The sequence below is a fragment of the Megalopta genalis genome, chromosome 3 (genome assembly GCF_051020955.1).
Source record: "Megalopta genalis isolate 19385.01 chromosome 3, iyMegGena1_principal, whole genome shotgun sequence".
NCBI lineage: Eukaryota > Metazoa > Arthropoda > Insecta > Hymenoptera > Halictidae > Megalopta > Megalopta genalis.
The window spans coordinates 8,601,290-8,620,944 of record NC_135015.1 but is presented as its reverse complement, the minus strand read 5'-3'; the positions used below and the strand labels follow the sequence as shown (position 1 = coordinate 8,620,944).

Genomic DNA, 19,655 nt, shown 5'->3' with positions numbered 1-19,655 from the left:
CCATTGGGCAGATCACCTATGTCAACAATTGTTGCGCATGCACGAACGTCTTCTGTTCATTAACGTCTAGATTACAGATTTTTTGTCTTTGCAACAGATGCTAGTAATTTATATATATATATATATATATATATATATATATATATAAAACAGTGAAGAGAATAAAAGAATTAGAGTATGTCGAACGTCTTCAATTTTCTGAAATTATTAAAGAAAGTTTCTATTTGATCATTGCTTCTTGTATTAATTGATGTAGTAAACCTTTATTTTTTACGAAGATCCATGGTTTAATAATAATAAAATATACTTGCCATGATAGTTTGGAGCACTTTGGATGAAACACCCCTTACCAGCATCACTCCAGGCAGTTGGCGTCAGTCAATGATGGACCACGTAAAGCGAAAAGACAAAAGTCGACTTACAGCGTCGTTCTAAAAATTTGCCAACTGTTTCTGCCATTCGGCCACCTAAAAATGAACAGGAAAGAAATTGACGTGAATTGAAAAACGAACGATTCGTCGAATTCCCGAACGACAGAATTTGAACTGTGGCGAACTCGTCGCTCGGTCAAGACAGCCTCTTTTTGCTTGTCCGGCGAATCTGTAACATCGGCCTAAAGATAGAGTGCGCAAGGTTTCAGGTAGACGGTTGCTATAACCAGATACGACGGCTTTGAAGCATCACCGTGGGTCATTTTGACCTCACTCGGCCGGTCCAGGATTAAATTACTCGCACATAATGCGCCTGGACCTTCCTGTCCGAGCAACAAGACGGCGGATGAAAAAAGATCGGCTTTTCGTTGAAGTGTGCTTCTGGCAAGCACGGACCGAGTGGTTCCGGGTACTTGTACTTCTATTCTGGAGCATGAGCCCGAAACCAAGAGATCTTCTACCTGGATCGAAGGAACAAATCTCGGCGCGCGCTAATCCGTGTGTTCAAAGGGTCGACCGATGGGATCCTGGGTCCTGGGAGGGCCTCGTTCCGGGCCCACTGTTCGCCGACTGAATAGCACGATTTCTTCATGGTGGAAACCGTGACGTCATTCGTTCTCTCGCCGTCACGTTCTTCCTGTCTCGGCGGCCGCTCAAAGGAATAATCAGGTCGGTCGAATTTGTCACGGAAACAGGTAAATATATTGCTCTCTGCCGGCGGAGCTGTATTTAAAAAATTCCAGTGCCCCACTTCCACCCAGCCGACGGCCTCTTCCGTGTGCAGAGGTGTACGAATGATTGGACACGCAGTAGGAGGAAAGTGCAAAAGTGAAAACGTTCCCTCTGCAATTCGTGGTTAATTTGTTGTAACTGTTGTCTACGGCTCTCAATCTTCGTGCAGAGATACAGTCGTGAAATAAATGGGTAAGCAAACAATTTTAATGTACGCTGAAGAGAAAATTGACCGGTTAGTTGTTTTTCACGAGTATACTCATCATGAAGAAATGGTGAGTGGTTACGATTCGCTTTAAAAAATTGCAATTTTAGTGAAAATTAAAATATATTCGTAAATAACGAGAAAATAAAAAAATATGAATAATTATTATGACAAAATTGTACCATGTTTTGTTATTCGTTCCATGTTTTGCATCGCTTACTTCTTGCGATACATTTTAAGCACACACTTTTCAAAGAGATCGCAACAGCTAACTGGTTAAAGAAGTTCATTATAACTTATTTTTAGTTATTCATACTATGAGACGACGTGAAGGTCACAAATAGCGTGATTATCTTTTTGTTAATTCGTTTTTTACGTTCTCAGGCTTTATTCAAACGCGTCATTTGCTTCATTAATATTCTAAATTTACATCGTGCACATCGATGGATAAAGAAATAAATTTTTAATAATAGAGTTCAATTGCTTTTCGATGGATCCAACCAGATTATTTTTCCTAAATATCAAACATAATAATAATAATAATGATTTTGTCAATAGATGAATATTATTTATTATAATAATAATAGTAGTAGTAGTAGTGGTATAATAGTTATAATAGTACAGTAATTTATTTTTTATAATAGTATATAGATGAATTTTATGAATTTATAGTCAATATTTGTCACTATACTGGCATTTTGTATGTATAGTTCGGTAATCAATTGTTTGCAATTTACATGATAATTATTTTCAGTATGCTGTGCTAAATGTATCATTTTTGTATTAATAATGAATTCCGAATTCAGCGCTACGAGGCTGTTGTGATTGCTCGTCTCTGTATTTCAGATTCCTTTGATTGCCTCATTGTCACTGTTTCCAATTAACCTTTCTGTACAGGATCGTCGAAATCATACAACATTAACGTTTGATAATAACATTCCTGTTCCTTTCTGTAGGATTCGTTGAGTTCGATTAATCAGCGCGGCCAGTTTCCTGTTTATCTACGAATCGGACGAAACGAGTGGAGCAATCATCGTAAAACGATCGGCGTGAAAGCATGCTGGTTAATTAGCCGGGTGTGATCTCATATCTCGTTTATAAGCAGTTACATAACGCAAGATGAAAACTCGTTGATCGTGCTAATCGTATACCGATTGTGCAACCTTCGGACTTCCTCTTCTTAAAAAGTAGTTCCTCGTCAAATAGCACACCTCCGAGGTGTGTTATCGCAACACAGTTAATATTGACTTAACTAACTACGAGCCGGTGACGAAGATTATTTTCACCCTCGGCAAGATTTTAAGATGGATCTCTAACCATAGAAATTTCTCTTTCGATGCACTCATTTCGTAATTAATTGATTCCATTTTATTTCCCTTCGTTATCTCTTGATGTAACATCGGTAGAATTATGGTCGAACATTTTGCCAAGTACTTTGAAACAACCAGTAATTGCTGAAGTTTTTCTTTACTCTCTCCATTCGCAAAAAGCATTATAATAAATATTTGACAGCGTATGTGGATGAACTGAGCTTTTATGGAGATACAGGCACTTATGAATTTTATTCAACCACAAAATGTTTGTTATCTGTTATGAGACCTTTTGCATTACGAAGGAAACACAATTCACATTAATATTCGTTAATATTAAGATTGCGGATTTTCAAATTTATTTATAATAAAAATTATTTGTATCAATTTTAAGATGCAATTAGAAATTAGAATTAAGAAGCATGATTAGAAATGTCATTCCAACTGTGATAATCTTAACAAGTAAAAAATAGTATGTTAATATTTTTAAATACATTTAACCTTTTCACAATTTTCAATTTGACTTACTCACATTTTTTGTCATGAATGTATATTAATCCACAGTCCAATCGTAGAGAGACTGAAGCTTCCTCGTTTCAACGACCCTCTAAAATTCGATACACGATTTCTTTTGTCGCCTTGTTGAGCTCTGAATGAAACGTGTACTGCCAACAATAGAACAACATAAGGTACATCATAAAAGTTTTTAAACGAGCGACATCTCATTCTTTATTACTGCCTCATAAAGTTTTATACACGACTAGTTTGAATATTAACTAAATTATTCGATTAGGTCTATCAAATATATCTCTATAATTTGACTCTTCAGCAGTTAATCTCATTTCCGAAATCCAAAAATGTAACAGACAAGGTAGTTCATAACGAAGATGACGAATGAAATGTGTACTGTCAACATTAAAATAACATAATACAAATTTTTTAAAATAGTAAAAAATCACACATCGAGCTTCAGTCACACCAAGTTTGAATATTAATTAAATCAGTTGATTAAGTCTAACAAACATTTCTTGTTCTTTCTTTTCTTTCTCTTCACAATTTACTTCTCATTTTTAGTTTTTCAACAGTGAATCTCGTTTCAAAAAACCCAAATGTGTCACAGACAAGGTGCTTTATAACGCCAATAAATTAAAAAGTACTACAAATTGATATGCAGCCACAAAATCTTGCGTCCTACAATTTCCCCTGGACCCCAACGAGTTCGAAATTGCATAGAGGCCTCCGGCACCGTTCGCATCTGCAATGAAGAAAAAAAGTGTAGCAGAGCAAGCTGATCGTGCCCGAATAGATAATGCAGCATTGAAATCTGTTCAGCAGGAGGATCACCGCGAAACCGGTGCTCCCCTCGTAGCAAATCCCCGGCGGACCATCTGTCGGCCCCGAAAGTCGCGAACGCGTCCCTGACCCCTGCCTGATCGACTTCTTTTCGGTCGGTGGGGCCCGCGCGGTCTGCTCACCCTCTGGTCGGGTCGGGATCGGGTTCGAGCTCGGGTACTGGTCTCCGTAGAAGCAACCTGTCGTTCGGTTGCTCGCGGCGTCGCTGCATCTACCCAGCATCTCCTGCTGTCTCTCCTCTTTTTCTATTTCTCGAGTCCGGCACCGTGTGCCGGCCGCTCGTAAACTACATCCGTCTCTTTTTCCTTGGTGTTCCGCGGAGCAGAATGGAAGGGGCCAGGAGGCCGAAGGAGAAGGAGAAGAACCAGTCGTGAACCAGAACCGTCGGTCCTCAGAATCTCCCAGTCACCTCTTCGAGTCTGTGCGGGGACCAGCTTGTGGATTTCTCCCGATCGCGTGTGTCGCAGGGTGATCTCGAGGGCGCGCACGCGCGCGCGTGCCCGTTTCTGTTATCGATCGACGAGATCGACACCGCCGCCTCCTCTGTTCGCCCGAGCGGTAGATCCTCGATCCCCGGCGATGATCCAGAACGGCGACAGGGACGCGGCACAACGATGCCGAGCACTGACAGGTCGGTGAGTCGAGTTTTCCTTTCGAGCAAGCTTCTCGCGCGGGTTCGAACTGGTCGGGGCTCGCGAAAACCGGTCCACTGGTGCACGATCGCCGGACGGATCGTGACATTGTCCCCCTCCGAAAACCGGTACGCCTCGGAAATGGAAATTCTTGATTAACTGGGTCTCCAGGATTGCATAAGCGATCGCGCGACTTCGCTAGATCTGGCAGATGTCTGCGCAGACACGTGGTTTAGAAGAACATCGCGAAACTACGAGTCGCGGGTTCGTACCGAGGGTGTTGTCGAAGGTGGTTCGAGCTCTGCGAAATAGTTCGATCTGAATGATTTCGCGAAAACAAGCACATTGAACTGTGTACTTCTTAGAGTCTGATTTTTGGAATCGTCGCTTTTTGCCAGGATCTAGCTTTAGCTTCGTTGAAATTCAGTGGAGTATAATAAATGGTGCAATTATTCTTATCGAAGTCTTCTTTTTCTTTTTTATGATTTATGTTTCCTTCGTGTTCATTCTTAGATATTGCCGATCTGTTCATTACAATTACTTATTCATCTGTGGTGATAATACAATTGCAAGAAAAATGATAAAAAAGGAACGTTTTTAGCACACTTGCTTCTACTCAGTCGAACTTGGATCCTTTCGTGATTGATGTGGAAAGTAAGAACAATTGATTTCGCTTTTTTCATTTAACACTTTGACGTCAATAACAAGTATTAGCGATCTGTGGGACGTGAGTGAATTACGTAAGTTTAATAGGTGTAGTAGTTAAGGGTTAAGTATATCCTAAATTAGCTAATATGTGGCATAGAGTATCATGATTCTGCACTGGTATAAGTAATCATTGGCAATCGTAAGCAATCTATCTTGTTTAATGAACTGGTACCATAATTGATAGCGGAAGTATCTTTTCGACCTCCACGTTTTTCAAAATGGCGGACGATCTTGCAGATCAGGCGCGAATATTACCGAAGCAGCGCTATCTGAATTTACTCGACTCTTGTTAAAACTTGTTAACACCATTCCCAACAGAACATTGAGAGAAACTTCGAATACTTCACATTATTGTAGAACAATTAAATTATATTCGTCGCGGACTACATGCATTGTACAAACTCTACTTAAAAGTCGCATCACGTATTTAAATATAGAAATGAAGTTTGTACTTCAGAACTGAAATTCCGAGGTTTATCATTAAACCTACAAAGCCGGTCAAAATGACCAGTCACACATTTATTGTTTAAATGTTGCTGAAAGTCGAAAAATTTTTTTGTAGAAAATAATTGAATTTTCTTGATCGAAAAAGTCTGAATAATTACATACAGTCTTTTTTTTCATCGTTACATTGTAGTTTTTCTCAGGACTCGGTAGATATAGTGATAGAATGACATGCAACAGACTTGCAGATATAATAGTTTTTGCTGATAAGAATTCTTTGCAACATCGCATTATAAAATCAGACATTTCACATATAATACGTAGCAAGTTTGATGTTTTAGAAATTTGTTGCAATCGAAATTTGTACGAGAAGTTATCACTAACTGTCTGCCCGCCGACACACGAACATCCGGTTCTGCATAGTAAATCATCGATGAAAGATCGAATCGTGTCGGGACAACGTCGATCATCCCACCGTGTAGAATCATAGTGTCGTCGCGTTAATTGTGACCGAGAAGCTGCCACGGCCGTGGAATTGGAAATTTGTTCGTGGCTGCGTGGGTGACTTTCTACTTCGAATCGTCATTGGATCGATGCAAATGTTATTTTCGAAGGACGGAAGAATGAAAAAGCGTGGGTCAGCCGAAGTTTAGAATCACGATGATCTGGTCGTTGGAATTTTACCTAACGCGAGAGATTCGTGAACGGAAAGCTAAGAGAAACGAATTCACCTGATTACATTGAAACTGTAGAGTAACTCTTTCATACGATTTTTCATTCCAATCTTCAATTGAACGTTCAAAATACAGTAGATTCTCCCTAATTTTCCTTCAGCTTGTAGACAAAAATGGACAATTTGGAAAGAGGAGATACGATTATTCGAGCCTCGCGACTCATTTTTATAGCTGCCGATAGTCAACAATTATAAAAACGAAGTGCAAAAAATAATCGTATCTCCTCTCCCCAAATTGTCCAGTTTTGTTTACAAGCTGAAGACAAATTAAGGAGAATTTACTGTAATTGTTTATCAAAAAAGTAACGCAACTGCCACTCAGCTATTCGTAACACACGTTCGATTGTAAAAAACGGTGCCTAACTTAAGTTTCGAAGCTACCGGGTCTTGAACAAAGTCGATCGAATGATGTACGGATGTACGGTGAATATTCATGAGCGACCACTGACATTAACAACTCGGGACTTTATATAGGAGGAACATTGGAAGCATGATCGATTAATTGCCAGATGTTATCAGATTCACCTCGTCACTTATTCGGTGTCCACCGGTCACTAGCCATCGATTTTCGATTACATTAATGACTGCGCGTTACAATAACACATTTCGATTTGATTCCCAACGGCGTGCTTTCTGGCCCCTGAATTAGGTCAATAGTAATTGCGATTCTAATTGTTCCATAGGCTCAAAGATTTTGTATGGGCAACCTGTTACTATTTGGTAATAACAATCACGACTAAATTTGCAGACTTTATGAATTTGTAACAAAGATGAATAGGTCGAATATAAAATTATATAGAATAATTTGAAGATATTGTTATATCATTTTCAACCTTTTTTTGTTATTGTAATAAAAAATGAAAAGGCATTTTCATCTAACTTATAGGTGCTTGTTACAATTTCCTTGAACAATTTTTCTGTTTCATTAAGATCCGCTGTCTAACCTTGACGGTTCGGCATCATTAGAATCGCAGCACACGGTCCTCGTTGATCCGTTCATTAGCGCGACATTCACGTGTAAACTGCGACAATACACATAGGTTATTGAGAATAATTATTGCATGCATGTACGTCGAGTACTCGGCTCGATTCACGTGGCGCGCGAAGTCAATAACCTGAACGATCGTCGGCACTGTGGGCGGGAGCGAATTCGCGATAAAAGCCCGTCAATAACGGACTTTGACGCGCCGATATTGAAAATTGAAAAATCTGTTATACAAGATAGCGTCGATTGTACAAATAGCTGCTAAAAACGATTTGGACACCCGTTCAACGGCCATTTTTCAAACGAAGCAGCAATGCTCATTTAGGATTCCAAGTGATCCAAATTGCTGGGTACACAATCGCGATGTCGCAGATCGCAGAAACTTTCAGAAAGTTGTTAATGCAGTATCATTCGAGCAATTAACATTTAATGTAACGATTCCAGCTTAACGAGCTGAAATGTCCTATTTTTCTAGTGCTGTACTAATGGACATGTGAGAAATACTTTTGAATAGACCATATGAACGATAAAAAGAAGTTAACGTAAACACATGCTCTATACGACCTCGTTTTTAATTGTCCCAGATACTACAAGACCTCTGCACATAAGTGGTGCATCAATAGCCTCATTGCTTCTATCGTGATTAAATACTCTCGCGTATTCGTAGTTGAAAAACAATATAAGAAAAATTGTACATTGTTACTCATTTACTTTTTTCGGAAAGCTTCAATCCAGGTTCTGTCCATGGTTTTTTTAAAACAAGCATAATACCGAGCTCAATGGCCACAAATATATCAAATAAAATCTTTAAAAATATTTTTCGATGATCCCTAATACACTATCTACCGACGATGATATCATAAAGTTGGACAGTCGATAATTCATATTTAAGAACTTTTTAATTAATCGTTCAATTGCTCAAAAGTGATCTCCAGTAGCATAAACTAATAACGACGTTTACAATTATCATATAGTAAAATAATTTTAAGATTCCTTTTGCATAGCACGACAATTGAAAATTCTATTAAATAAGCTTTCGATGGATAAAGTGTTAATTGAAATTTTCTTTCCAAAAACCTATTGAAGAGCTTCAAATGCTGTTGAAGTACTTTCTAATTAAATTTATACGTTTCTGTGCTTGCAAAAAAATGAAATGATAGACGAGCACACTCGAGCAACAATTTATCGTAAAATGGGCGCGGTAAGAGCGATGAAAACCGTAATTATTTTTGCAGAGCCTAATGGAATACCTGCTTAAGCATCACCATTGAAGAAGAGTCTTTTATTTACTTCTTAGAGGAGCCAAGGGTGGCGCGTACTTCCAGACCATCCCACGCAGATGCTTTATTCTTCCGTAGAAGGCTAAATTGCTCTCTATGTTGATGCCGCTGCTGCGATGCCTTGGAGGCAAATGTTTGATCGTGAATGAGCGGTTCTCACTCGGTTGCTCAAGCTACGCCGACGCGTTACCATTTGCATATCGCGTTCCGCTATTTCTCTGTGTTTACGAGTGATTCGATCCTCGGCTACATTCCACGCGACCGTGTACCCGCGTACTCCGTGTACCCGTACTCTCGTACTCATAGTCGTGAAAACAAGTGAACTCGGTCTACGTGGAAATACGGCGATAAGACACGCCGCCTTTGTCGCTTTGCCGACACCGAGCGCTCGCAATTTTCCCGTCTCGGGCGCAGTTATACCTTGGGAAAACATTTAGAGACTTAACGACTCTGTGAAACCGCGGCCGTGAAAAATTCATTGCAAGTCCCTGCTAGAATTCACACTGTTTTGAACATTCTGGTTGAAACGATCCGGTCAGAATATTTAACCGTTGTAATTAAATAACGGTTTATTTTTAATTTTATTTTACTAATATTTGTTTATTTATTTAACTTGACCAGTTAGCTGTTTTCGACGAGTATATTCGTCATGATAGCGTCATGTCTTCATGACGAGTATAATCGTCATATAGAAATGGTAACATTTTGTGTTAAAGTATTACCATTTCTTCGTACAGCTAACTGGTTCATTTCTTCCAAGTTCACCGATGTTCACAAACTTTAAACATTTTAATTTTGATTTTGGTGGCACGAATACGTTGAATAATTACAGTGACTTTGATTAATATAAATGTGAGAAAAATTGATTTAGATTTTATATGATTTTTATAATGTACAGACAAGATGCAGTGAGTTTTATATAAACACATATGGTGAAATTAATTCGACAATTTCCCATAGAAACTGTTTTAAAATTGACCCATAGGATTGAGCTCTTTTGAACAAAAATTTGAACCGGTCGGATTCATATTGTAAAATATAGATTTTAAATACTTATTATATATTATAAAAATCAGTTAAGTATTTCAAGTAGAGTATTTCATCGAATACAGAAATAAATTACTATCTCAAATGAAGCATATGAAACATGAGAGAAATAATATTTGCAACTATTTGTATTTCTTAGTTGAGACTATTTTTATTCGGATCTGCTTAAAACTCGAACAGAAGTATAAAATTGATTACGAAGAGAAAGTCTATTTTCCAGTACAACTGATCGACTAGGCCTCCAAGTGGGAGCTCCTCAATTATTTGTGACTTCACGCTGAAACGAGCCTATATACGTGGTCATAAAAGTTTGTCACGGCAAATAGAGGAACGTGTTCGCGCCTCTAATCGACAGATTACGCACGTCGATGTTTAAGTTTCGCTGATCCCTTCTGCATACAAGATGAAATGCACGCGATCTTTACGGACGCGACGTGCGTGCCATTGCCAAGATTAGTACATAGCGTTTCCGCAACAAAGGGGACCATTGTACAAATACTACAAAATCCGTAGAATCATCGATCGTGCTTTTCGGTTCGTTTTTAACGATAAAAATCACTGTGCCTGCGGAGCTCTTTACGGTCGGAATGGTAAAAACAACAATAACTATACAATTAGAGTGAATTTCACGCGCCGTTGCGTTCGAATAACTTGCGGCGTTTGCGTGCGACGCGACGCAAGGGAAGATGGAGAATGGAAAAGCCGAAGGCTTTGGGAAAAGTTTGCCACGGTACGGCTGTTATTTAAGTGCACCGATCGTTTCCGCGAATTGACACGTTCAGCTTCCTCCAAGCACGATGACAGAGGCCGCATTTAAATATACCTGAAGTCACCGCGATACCATCGCGTGATCTATCAAGATCCGCGGCTTTTCTGTCGATACATATAAGGATGTTCGCTAGCTTTGTGACACCAACCGTTTATTTTTTCCCGCTTTTTTCATCGCGATCGCTTATACCCCGAAGCGAAACACATTCCTTCCATGACACGATCGTGTAATTAATGTTTGCGCGGATTGGAGTTACCGTGAACATAATCGTCGGACGATTATCTGCAGCACGGGCTGCTATTGGAACGTCGGAAGCTTCGCACGCGTGAGAACGGGTGAGAACCAGGGTTGGCGGCTCTGAATCAATTTTCTAAAGGATCGATTTTTTCGAAACGTTTTCCGATTTTGTTTTAATCGATTCTTGGATATTCAGTCTTGAAACGAATCGATATTTTGAGTTACGAATCGATCTTTTGAGTTACGAATCGATCTCTTATTGAAAATCGCCACGATACCATTAACTGTTGTAAAATAGATTTATTGACTTTAAATTAATTTAATAAATGACGATTAATGTGTACCGCAATTATTGTTAATTTTTCGGTTTTTTTTTCAAGTCCGAAATGAATAAATAAAGAAAGAAAGAAATCTAATTTAAAAGTTTATATGCAGTGTATCATCATGAAATACTATTGGTATTTCGATAGTGTTGTAAATGTGAAACGTTCAATATTGTGTTACTTAAAATGTCATCAAAATTGAAGCATTGCGTTTTAGTTCCGATTTACAATATCGGATTTCGCGATAAAGCAATAAATTGTACAGTATGCATATGGATATAAATATTATTTCGATCGATTATTTTTAGATCGATTTTAATAAGATAAGATCGGTTTCGTCCTAATTAAGACATTACGCGAATCTAAGACTCCTGTTTTAACTAAAAGGAAAGTTCCACAGAATATGATTTTCCGCGCTGACGATTTTATTGGTTTGATCTCTATCAAACTTATATTAATGAATAATGAGAATCAGGAGATATGCCAAGAATTCGCGGACTTTTACAATTTAGTTATGCACCAGAAACACTGGGTATGCGATAATTACACAACTGCGAGTTTGCTAAAAAGTTTTGTGCTCTTAACAGTGCAATGAGGATCGGGGAAATTTTCTCTTGCAAATTAATGCTAATTGAGCTTAAAAAATGACATTAAATTCGAGGTATTTAGAACATCCCGAGAAAGTACGTTATGAATAGAATTGACATTCGTATTCATGAAAATATTTCTTTTCCTACATTTTTATGTAACACTAATTTATTTTATTATTACAAATGTTCACTATTTTCTGCTGCGACATATGAAATTACTGTCGTCTCAAATTAGCAGTATTCATTAATACAGCTCTTTTCATTCGAAGCTCAACAAAACGACATTCGCGTTGAAATACTTTTTGGAGCCCACTGTAGCAAACGCACGGTTGCTTTTGTTCCCATTGTGTAGGCGAGTAACGCGCCAGTCAAATAGTTAATATTTCATTCAGGTATCGATCAGTTATGGTAGGCGAACCACTAGACAAAACTTTCGCTGCAGATTGAACTGTTTCGTTCGGTGTAACATTACTCGAAATAATTACGCCTCGGAGGTATTCCTGAGCTATTCATCTCGGCTCGCATGCAAATAAGAAGCGAAAGCCTAGTTTCGATTTATGAGAGCGGCGGCAAGAAAACGGGGCCCGTTACAGCCGAACGATCTCGAGGAAAACGCGAGGCGAACATCGATGGTACATCAGAACACCTGGAAACGCATCACGTAACCGCTCGCTCTCACCTGCATCGTCGACTGTCAAAAGCAGTGTAATCGGCGGGACGAGCATGTACGCTCTTGCCGGGTTAATAACTGTCTTCTTCGCCAACTAACAGACACAACGTGCCCGGCGCATACAAGCACGTAAATGTATTAACCAAAATCTGCATGTGGTTTACGTTCGTTGTGCATACATGCATTATGAAACATTCGAGATTGCAATTCAGCAAGTTCCATTTATTACTAAGGGAAAAAACAGAAAAAGGCGTTTGTTCTTTAAGACAAAGTTACTAAAACTTTAAATTTGATTAATAGTGCACTGTGTGGTGCAAATAGACAGTCTTGAAATACAAATGTAATTTGGTTACTTCAATTTTCCCGTTGTTTGTTTCGCATATTCGCACAGTTCACAGTCCGTTTTTCACATTCTGGTGACAGATAAGGTAATTGGTCATCTTTATGGGGATCTTTATGCAAAATAAAAGCTATCTATCTTCATTTGTGGCAAACAAGAGTTAAATAGAAATTTATTATCATTTCCAATATTTTTAATAAGTTGAAAATATTTTTACAGAATTGTTACATTTTTCCTTCGTGTTTATTGTTTTGTATTTCACCTATTCACTTTTGTCATAAATTCGTTAAGGTTGGATGTGCATGAAACGATAAGTTCGCGAGAAAGGATATCTCATTTTCATAATATTAATGATCAGAGAACAAAATATCAGAGACAACGTATTGAATTGCTGTTTGACGTACTCTGTACAGCTTTTTTGCGTGAAATTGGTTTGCACGAAGTGCACGGTGTAAGCCGGTACGAGTTTCAATTTTGTTTTTCTTTTACGTCGGATTAGGAGCATGGATCTCATGATCGCGGAGAAAAACTCTTATCCCAGTTTTCCATCGTCGTTCGAGCATCTGCATCCGCAAGTATCCAGCTAGCACATGTGCAAGCATGTTACGCAACTGTTTGTAATACCCATTTTGTTTGAATTGCAACAAAGCGGGGTATTTAGCGCGTGCGGTCTTTAGTCGCTTCTATGCTAACTATCCTAGGTAGCTCGTCCGAGAATACGTCAACAGATGCGACGCCGTCGACGTTTTTCGAGTCAATAGAATGCTAATGTACCCATCGCGAAAAACTGAATAGCTGAAGGATCGTAAAACCAGTGTCGTTCTATGAATAAAATGAGCGCAACGCAAATAATCTCGAGCATGCGTAGATTTCCTTTTGCTGTTCTATTCGCATACGGTTCGAATCTGCTGCAATTCTGAAATACAGATAATTTAGCTCACTGTTACTTATTTATCTCATGAGAAATAACAGTAATCGATGGATAGTTTAAAGTATTATTAAAACATTCAAAAATTACATTGCATTTTTCAGATTGTTGTAAACAATACTTTAATTTTCTATAAATGATCTTTTTTTGACGTTTTCAGTGCTGACTAAAGTGAGAAAGTGTAGTCGAAGAAATGTCTATTGTTTACATTAATTTATGGCTTCATGTTATATTCGTATTAGATTCATTTCATTAACATTGTATTACTTGCACTTGCATTGTATTCACATTGTAAATTGTATTAAGATAATGATTGATCAAATTTTGTATAAATATCAGAAATTAAACAATGTGAAACACTTGAAGGGTTTATTCCATTTTCATGCTATCGCACTGGTCATTGTTAAAATTATAAAATTTTATTAATGAAAATCAATGTTATCCTCATCGTTTTATCACACTCGAGCCGTCTGTTTACTTGAGAAAACTCAATCCGTGTGAGCAATGGTCTTAATCCTTTACACATAGATTAGGTCCTCAAGGTTTCGTTTTTGTTCTGATACTGATTCAGTTTGATTCGAGAGACCAGCGTGTGCGGTGCATTGAGGGAAATTGTGCAACGTTGTGTATCGTTCTGTTCTGTATTGCTGTACTCTGTGAAGTTGTGTAATTGAGGAAAACGAAATGTTCCGATAAGCTGTTTGATCAATCTCCAATGCAAGTAAGAACATTCTTATAGTTCCATGGAAAATATTCACATATTACGATGGAGGAATACCGTTCTTCTAGATCGCGTACAATACGCGAATCAAAATTATCGAACATCGTGACAATTTAGATTCATCATATCTCATAATATGAAACGCGATTACTTCTTTGAATTTATTTAAACTATAATTTATCATTGTATTCGCTGTTTCTTGCATCGACGATGTAAGTGGCCCACCTCTGCATTTATATAAAACGCGATAAGTAAACGTCTTCGGCAAAGTTTGACCACTTTTTCAGATTACTGGAAAGTTGACTTTAGTGTCCCTACAGTGCTAGGCTACCAGGATCGGTGAAACTTACTGGCCTGCTTGCTCAAATATTTCCTCTTTTTATTACCGAGTTCCTGGATTTCATAGTTTAGACTGGGCCTGCCTAATTGAAAGAGGGGGTTTGCTGGCAAGAACCCTCCTCGAGGTGTGCGGCTCACGATAGGAGCCAAAGTCGTAAAATTGTGACGCCTGCAACCTTATGAGAGCAAAACGAGGGAACATTTTCCATCACATGTTATTCAATTTTCTCTTATTTTCTTTAACACCACGTGCATCCTGCTTTATTTTGATTTATTAGACAGACTTTAACCAGTCAGCTGTTGCGTTCTCTTCGAAAAGTTACTGTAATTATACTGTAGATGTTTGATTTTCTTTATATTTCGTTCAAATACAACACTTTTTTATAAGAAAATATAGTATATAATATAATATCAAAGTATGTATCCTTTTTAACCAATTAGCTGTGTTTGATGAGTACACTCGTCGCGAAGAAACGGCAACATTTTGTGTTACGCGAGGAAAACTCTACCCACGCGTTAATATTCGGCACAGGTTTATTCAAGATATTTAAACAAACATTCCAACGCTGACCTCAACTATAGTTCCAGCTGAACTACTGTATTTACCTGCCACAAACTGTTATACGTAATCGACACACAGCCACTTAATCGAGCGAAAAGACACTAGTCCTGACGTGTCCCAAATAACCAGAATCCACTCCATTGTCTACCATGAAGTTACCATGACAGTATCCTGCACTCAATTTCAAAATGGCTATTATAAAATCTCGAGGACACGGTACTATGTCATTAGTTTCTAGTTCTGGGTATAAAACGCCGTAGCACGTCACCAGCCGCGAACGTGCGAACATGCTCGATCACCCACGAAACAATGCGAGTTCCCTGTACCCTCGACGCGTTAACTTTTTCCCTGACCGACTGGGAACGCGTCCGCGCGAGTCCTTATTTGGCTTCGGGCTCGGAGCTCGTTAAACCAATCGTGGAAAGTTCGACCGGCGAGCAACGCGCGATTCTGCACGCCGCGTTATCGATATCGAGGAAAACCCGATTTTTTCCGTGACGTTCGTCGATAGCACCACCACGGTTCCGACGTCGTGTCGACGGAACCGCGTGCCTAGGAATTCCAGGAAACGAAGCCCGGTGCTTGTTCCTTGGCCATTCCCACGAATGTCACGTGCGGACGCAGCCGGCTGGCATTTAACACAAGTAACAGATTTCTCATCGGGCCATTAAACGGCTACTACGTCCGCCTTCGGGTTCTTGGCCACGTCGCGAGCACGCTTCGCGGAAACAATATTACCGCGATTCACTCTCTCACCTGCGATTTACCTGACCGCTATCGACGCGCGTCCCCACGAACTTTCACCGGAGCGATTCGGCAAAACTGGAATCCCGCAGAGGCGGTCGCTTCTTGACCCTAGGAAGATCGAGAACGGCGAGATCAATTTAACGCGAGATTTACGGTGCATTAAAAGCAGCTGCTTTATATTGGTTTATAAAAGTGACAATAAGTCATTTATTCTGATTTTGAACGAGTCTTACCGTAATATTTGCCACAAGCAACACATATGTGGAATAAATAACTCATAAATGTATCTTTACAATCTGAATAATCGTGAATTAAAAAATTAGTGTCCCGTCATTTTGAGGGGGATTCGTGAACCTAGACTTAATCATTTTCTTAAAAGCACAGCAACACCTCTGCTATCCGAAATAATTATGAGAACATGAACGTTCAGATCCTTAAATTTTCATTAGAAGTTCAGATAAAAAACTTAAGAAATATTACTTTTTTTCGTTCCAATCAATAGCAATTTCTGCAGAAACTAGAGCTTCCAAGATATCAACAAAATTCAACTCCTTTGATTCCTTCTTCTACAGATATGAATGTAGATCGATTTAGATTTAGGTTATTTATATAGATTTTTTGTAATGTTTTTAGCAAACGAAAAAAGAGATCTGCAGTTCCATGCTTCATTTGTGCAGTAAATGATCATTTCGTTGGAAGAATTAACGTTCTTCTTTCGTCTCACCATGGTTGAAAGAACACGTGGGAGAAAGTTGCCAATATCGTACCACTTAAGAAACTTTGTTCTTTCACGAGAAAATACGATTTTTTAATGTTTGCAGTAAATATTATTCAACGGTGTATTGTTCTATAACTTTTTCACATTTTTCTAGTAGTTTAGAAAACTCATGCTCGCAGGAGCATGGCAAAATATCTTTTATTGGCAAAATACTGTGAATCGAGTGCTTTATTAACCCTTAAATGCATGATTTTTTATTCTGAATTTTAAAAGATCGTTTTTTATAGGAATGTAGTCATAGGTTACGTAAAAAATAAATAAAAAAATCTAGGTTATAATATTGAGTATTTATTTTGAAAGAAAGTTGTATGTGGACTTTTGGCAACAATATGCGTTTATTACTAAAATTATTGTAGACGTAAACAAATGGTCATGTATTTATATTATCTATTAGTATAGGAATTTTCGCATTATTTATAAGTGAAATGCAGCAAAGCAATTGCGATCTTTGTTGTGACACAAAGCAATTTTTAAACTCGAAAAAAGAATATATCTCTCCAAGTAACACATTGAAGGTTATCACCCACCACATTCAAATGTCAAAAAACATATAACATACTCGCCAAAAGTAATGTCAAGTCTTTTCTTTCACACATGGTCTATTGTCTATTGTTATCAACGTGTGTTCGGAAACGCGCATACTCAGGTTTTTGAATAAAATTAAGTGGAACTGGAATGTAGACAATTGGCAACAATATGCATTTAAGGGTTAACACCCTTATAAAGTGAATTTTTTTTTGAGAACGGCTCTCATGATAATATTCTAGATAAGCTGGACAACATGTTCGTAACATTTAGTAAGCGGCGAACACTGGCTGGAAAACAGTTAATGGAAGAATCTTGCTCATTTTTAATCGTAACTTTTAAAGCGGTATTGTTTGGACGATCGGCGAACGGTTGGAACAGCAGCTGAAATTTCCAAACAATGCAACATCAAATCTGTTTTTATCGTATAATAATACTGTAAACACGTGCGCAGTCTGCGCCGAAGAGGATTACGTATTCGCGGAGCGTATTTCAAGGAGATTACGTTCGTCCGATGACGACGTTGTGTACGCACTGTATGTACCGCCTTATTTCCATAGCAATCGGAAGCGTGACGCCGCACAGTAGTCGGTATCGTCGACCTAGGTGAACAAAAATGAAGAATCCGATCCATAAAGAATTCTAGAGAGGGATTTCTTCTCATCCCCGACGTTGACTTTCACCAGCAAGGTTTGTTAAATTGAAAAACGCTTAACTGCCTCCGATAGCGCATCATTACACGTTTAGACGCTTTATAGATTTATTACGTAAAACTTCCTACAGTACTGCAAATACGCCGCGATCGTGGTAACTTTGCTTCGTTCTGGAAAATTCCCCTTTAATTAGGCTTCAAAATGTCAGGGTTAGTTACGAAATCTTGTCGCTATTTCTCTTTAACGCAGCGATGGATGCCGTATACAAAATTTTTAAATAGTGAAAATGTTCTTGTACTAATTATCGATTAAATTGTGCTATACTTATTCGATGAAATAATTTTATAAGAAGCTATATAAGTTGATTTGTATTTCTGCATCGTTTGTAAATCTTATATATTTTTTTATATAAAAATTAATTTATATTATTTTATATTAGTAATCAAAGATATTTGTTATTATTCATTTCTACTAATAACAAGAAATCATTATTTATATATTAATTATAATAAAAAATGGTTATTACTTTCGTATTAATTATGAAAACTAATTATTATTTAGTTACTAACAATTCGCTGCAAGCAAAAGAAGATTTATATTTATTTTCTGCCAACGTTTAATCTAACGATCAAATATTGGTAACAAAAAATAGTATTTTATTTCGGCTCGAAAGGAAATGATAACGTTCATACTCCATAAATTCTCTGCGGAATTTTCATAAGGAGTCCGACACGATATTATAGTGCCAGGGGTTAATAAAGTCGACTCGGTCTTTAAATTTTAAAGCAGCGATACTTTTGCGTTAACTCTACGCGATCGTTTGCTATATTTACACGTTATACGATCACCGTGCGCCGGTAGAGTTCGCGATTATTATAGTTAACGGAACCAAGTCAAAGAATAATGCCAAGGTTACGGGTGCGCCTGGAAAATTAGCCGATAAAATAATGGCGTGGGCAATCGAGAAATATGCGCGCGTATGCAGTGCGATGTGTTCCTCGAAATAGCAATTCGCAAAAGCCAATTTCAGCGACGAAGAAAGTACATTATAGATCCGATCAGTTTATAATGAACTCGTTAGATCTCTGTGAAAAGTTCCATCAATTCGAATTAAACCGTGCAAACGGTACTCTCTAAAACAGTTGCCGTACTCAAACTAGCTCCGACTTCATATTTGATTTTAGATTAAAAGTAGTTTTCCATCCACCGAACACGCTTCTACGGAAAAAGTAACAAAAGATATTTTTTACGAAATTGAAGATCTATTTTCAAGATTAAATTACTACCCGAAAAATTCTTCTCCAAGGTAAAAATCCGCTAAAAACACAGCGCGACAGGATTTTACCCAGCGGTCCAATAAAAATGGTAGTTGTAATTGAGGAAAGGTAGACCACAGTTTACGAACACTTTTTTTTCATTCAACTTCCCAGAAAACTAACCGTAATTGTTGGACCCTGTTTGTGCAGTCTCATATGTGTGTGTGTGTGTGTTTGTGTGTGCGTCGCGCGCGCTTTATTCATTCGGCACAGCAGCGGGTAGCCAGCATCAGAGGCGAAAGAATGCGCGGGCAGGAGAAAATTATCGGTTGACCGAGAATTAAACCTGAACCGGTG

General features: G+C 38.2%; 2 protein-coding genes and 1 long non-coding RNA gene across 5 annotated transcripts in view; 2 read left to right on the top strand and 1 right to left on the bottom strand.

Annotated features, from left to right (window-relative positions):
• LOC143259047 (tRNA (guanine(6)-N(2))-methyltransferase THUMP3) overlaps nt 1–19,655 on the bottom strand; it is a 100,499-nt gene that overhangs the window by 5,440 nt on the left and 75,404 nt on the right. Inside the window, exon 10 of the transcript XR_013032902.1 lies at nt 312–467. The gene's annotated coding sequence lies outside the window, so the exon portion shown is untranslated. The remainder of the gene's footprint in view (nt 1–311; nt 468–19,655) is intronic.
• Nucleotides 462–3,189, top strand: LOC143259051 (uncharacterized). Its single transcript, XR_013032903.1, has 2 exons — nt 462–1,355; nt 2,325–3,189. It is a non-coding gene; the product is annotated as an uncharacterized LOC143259051 (long non-coding RNA).
• Nucleotides 4,188–19,655, top strand: part of Kank (KN motif and ankyrin repeat domain-containing protein 2 kank) — an 85,453-nt gene continuing 69,985 nt past the window's right edge. Inside the window, exon 1 of one of the 3 annotated variants that reach the window (XM_076519838.1) lies at nt 4,188–4,662. The gene's annotated coding sequence lies outside the window, so the exon portion shown is untranslated. Of the gene's footprint in view, nt 4,667–17,962; nt 18,080–19,655 lie in introns of those variants that run through there. The other 2 variants (XM_076519839.1, XM_076519840.1) reach the window with 2 other exon arrangements.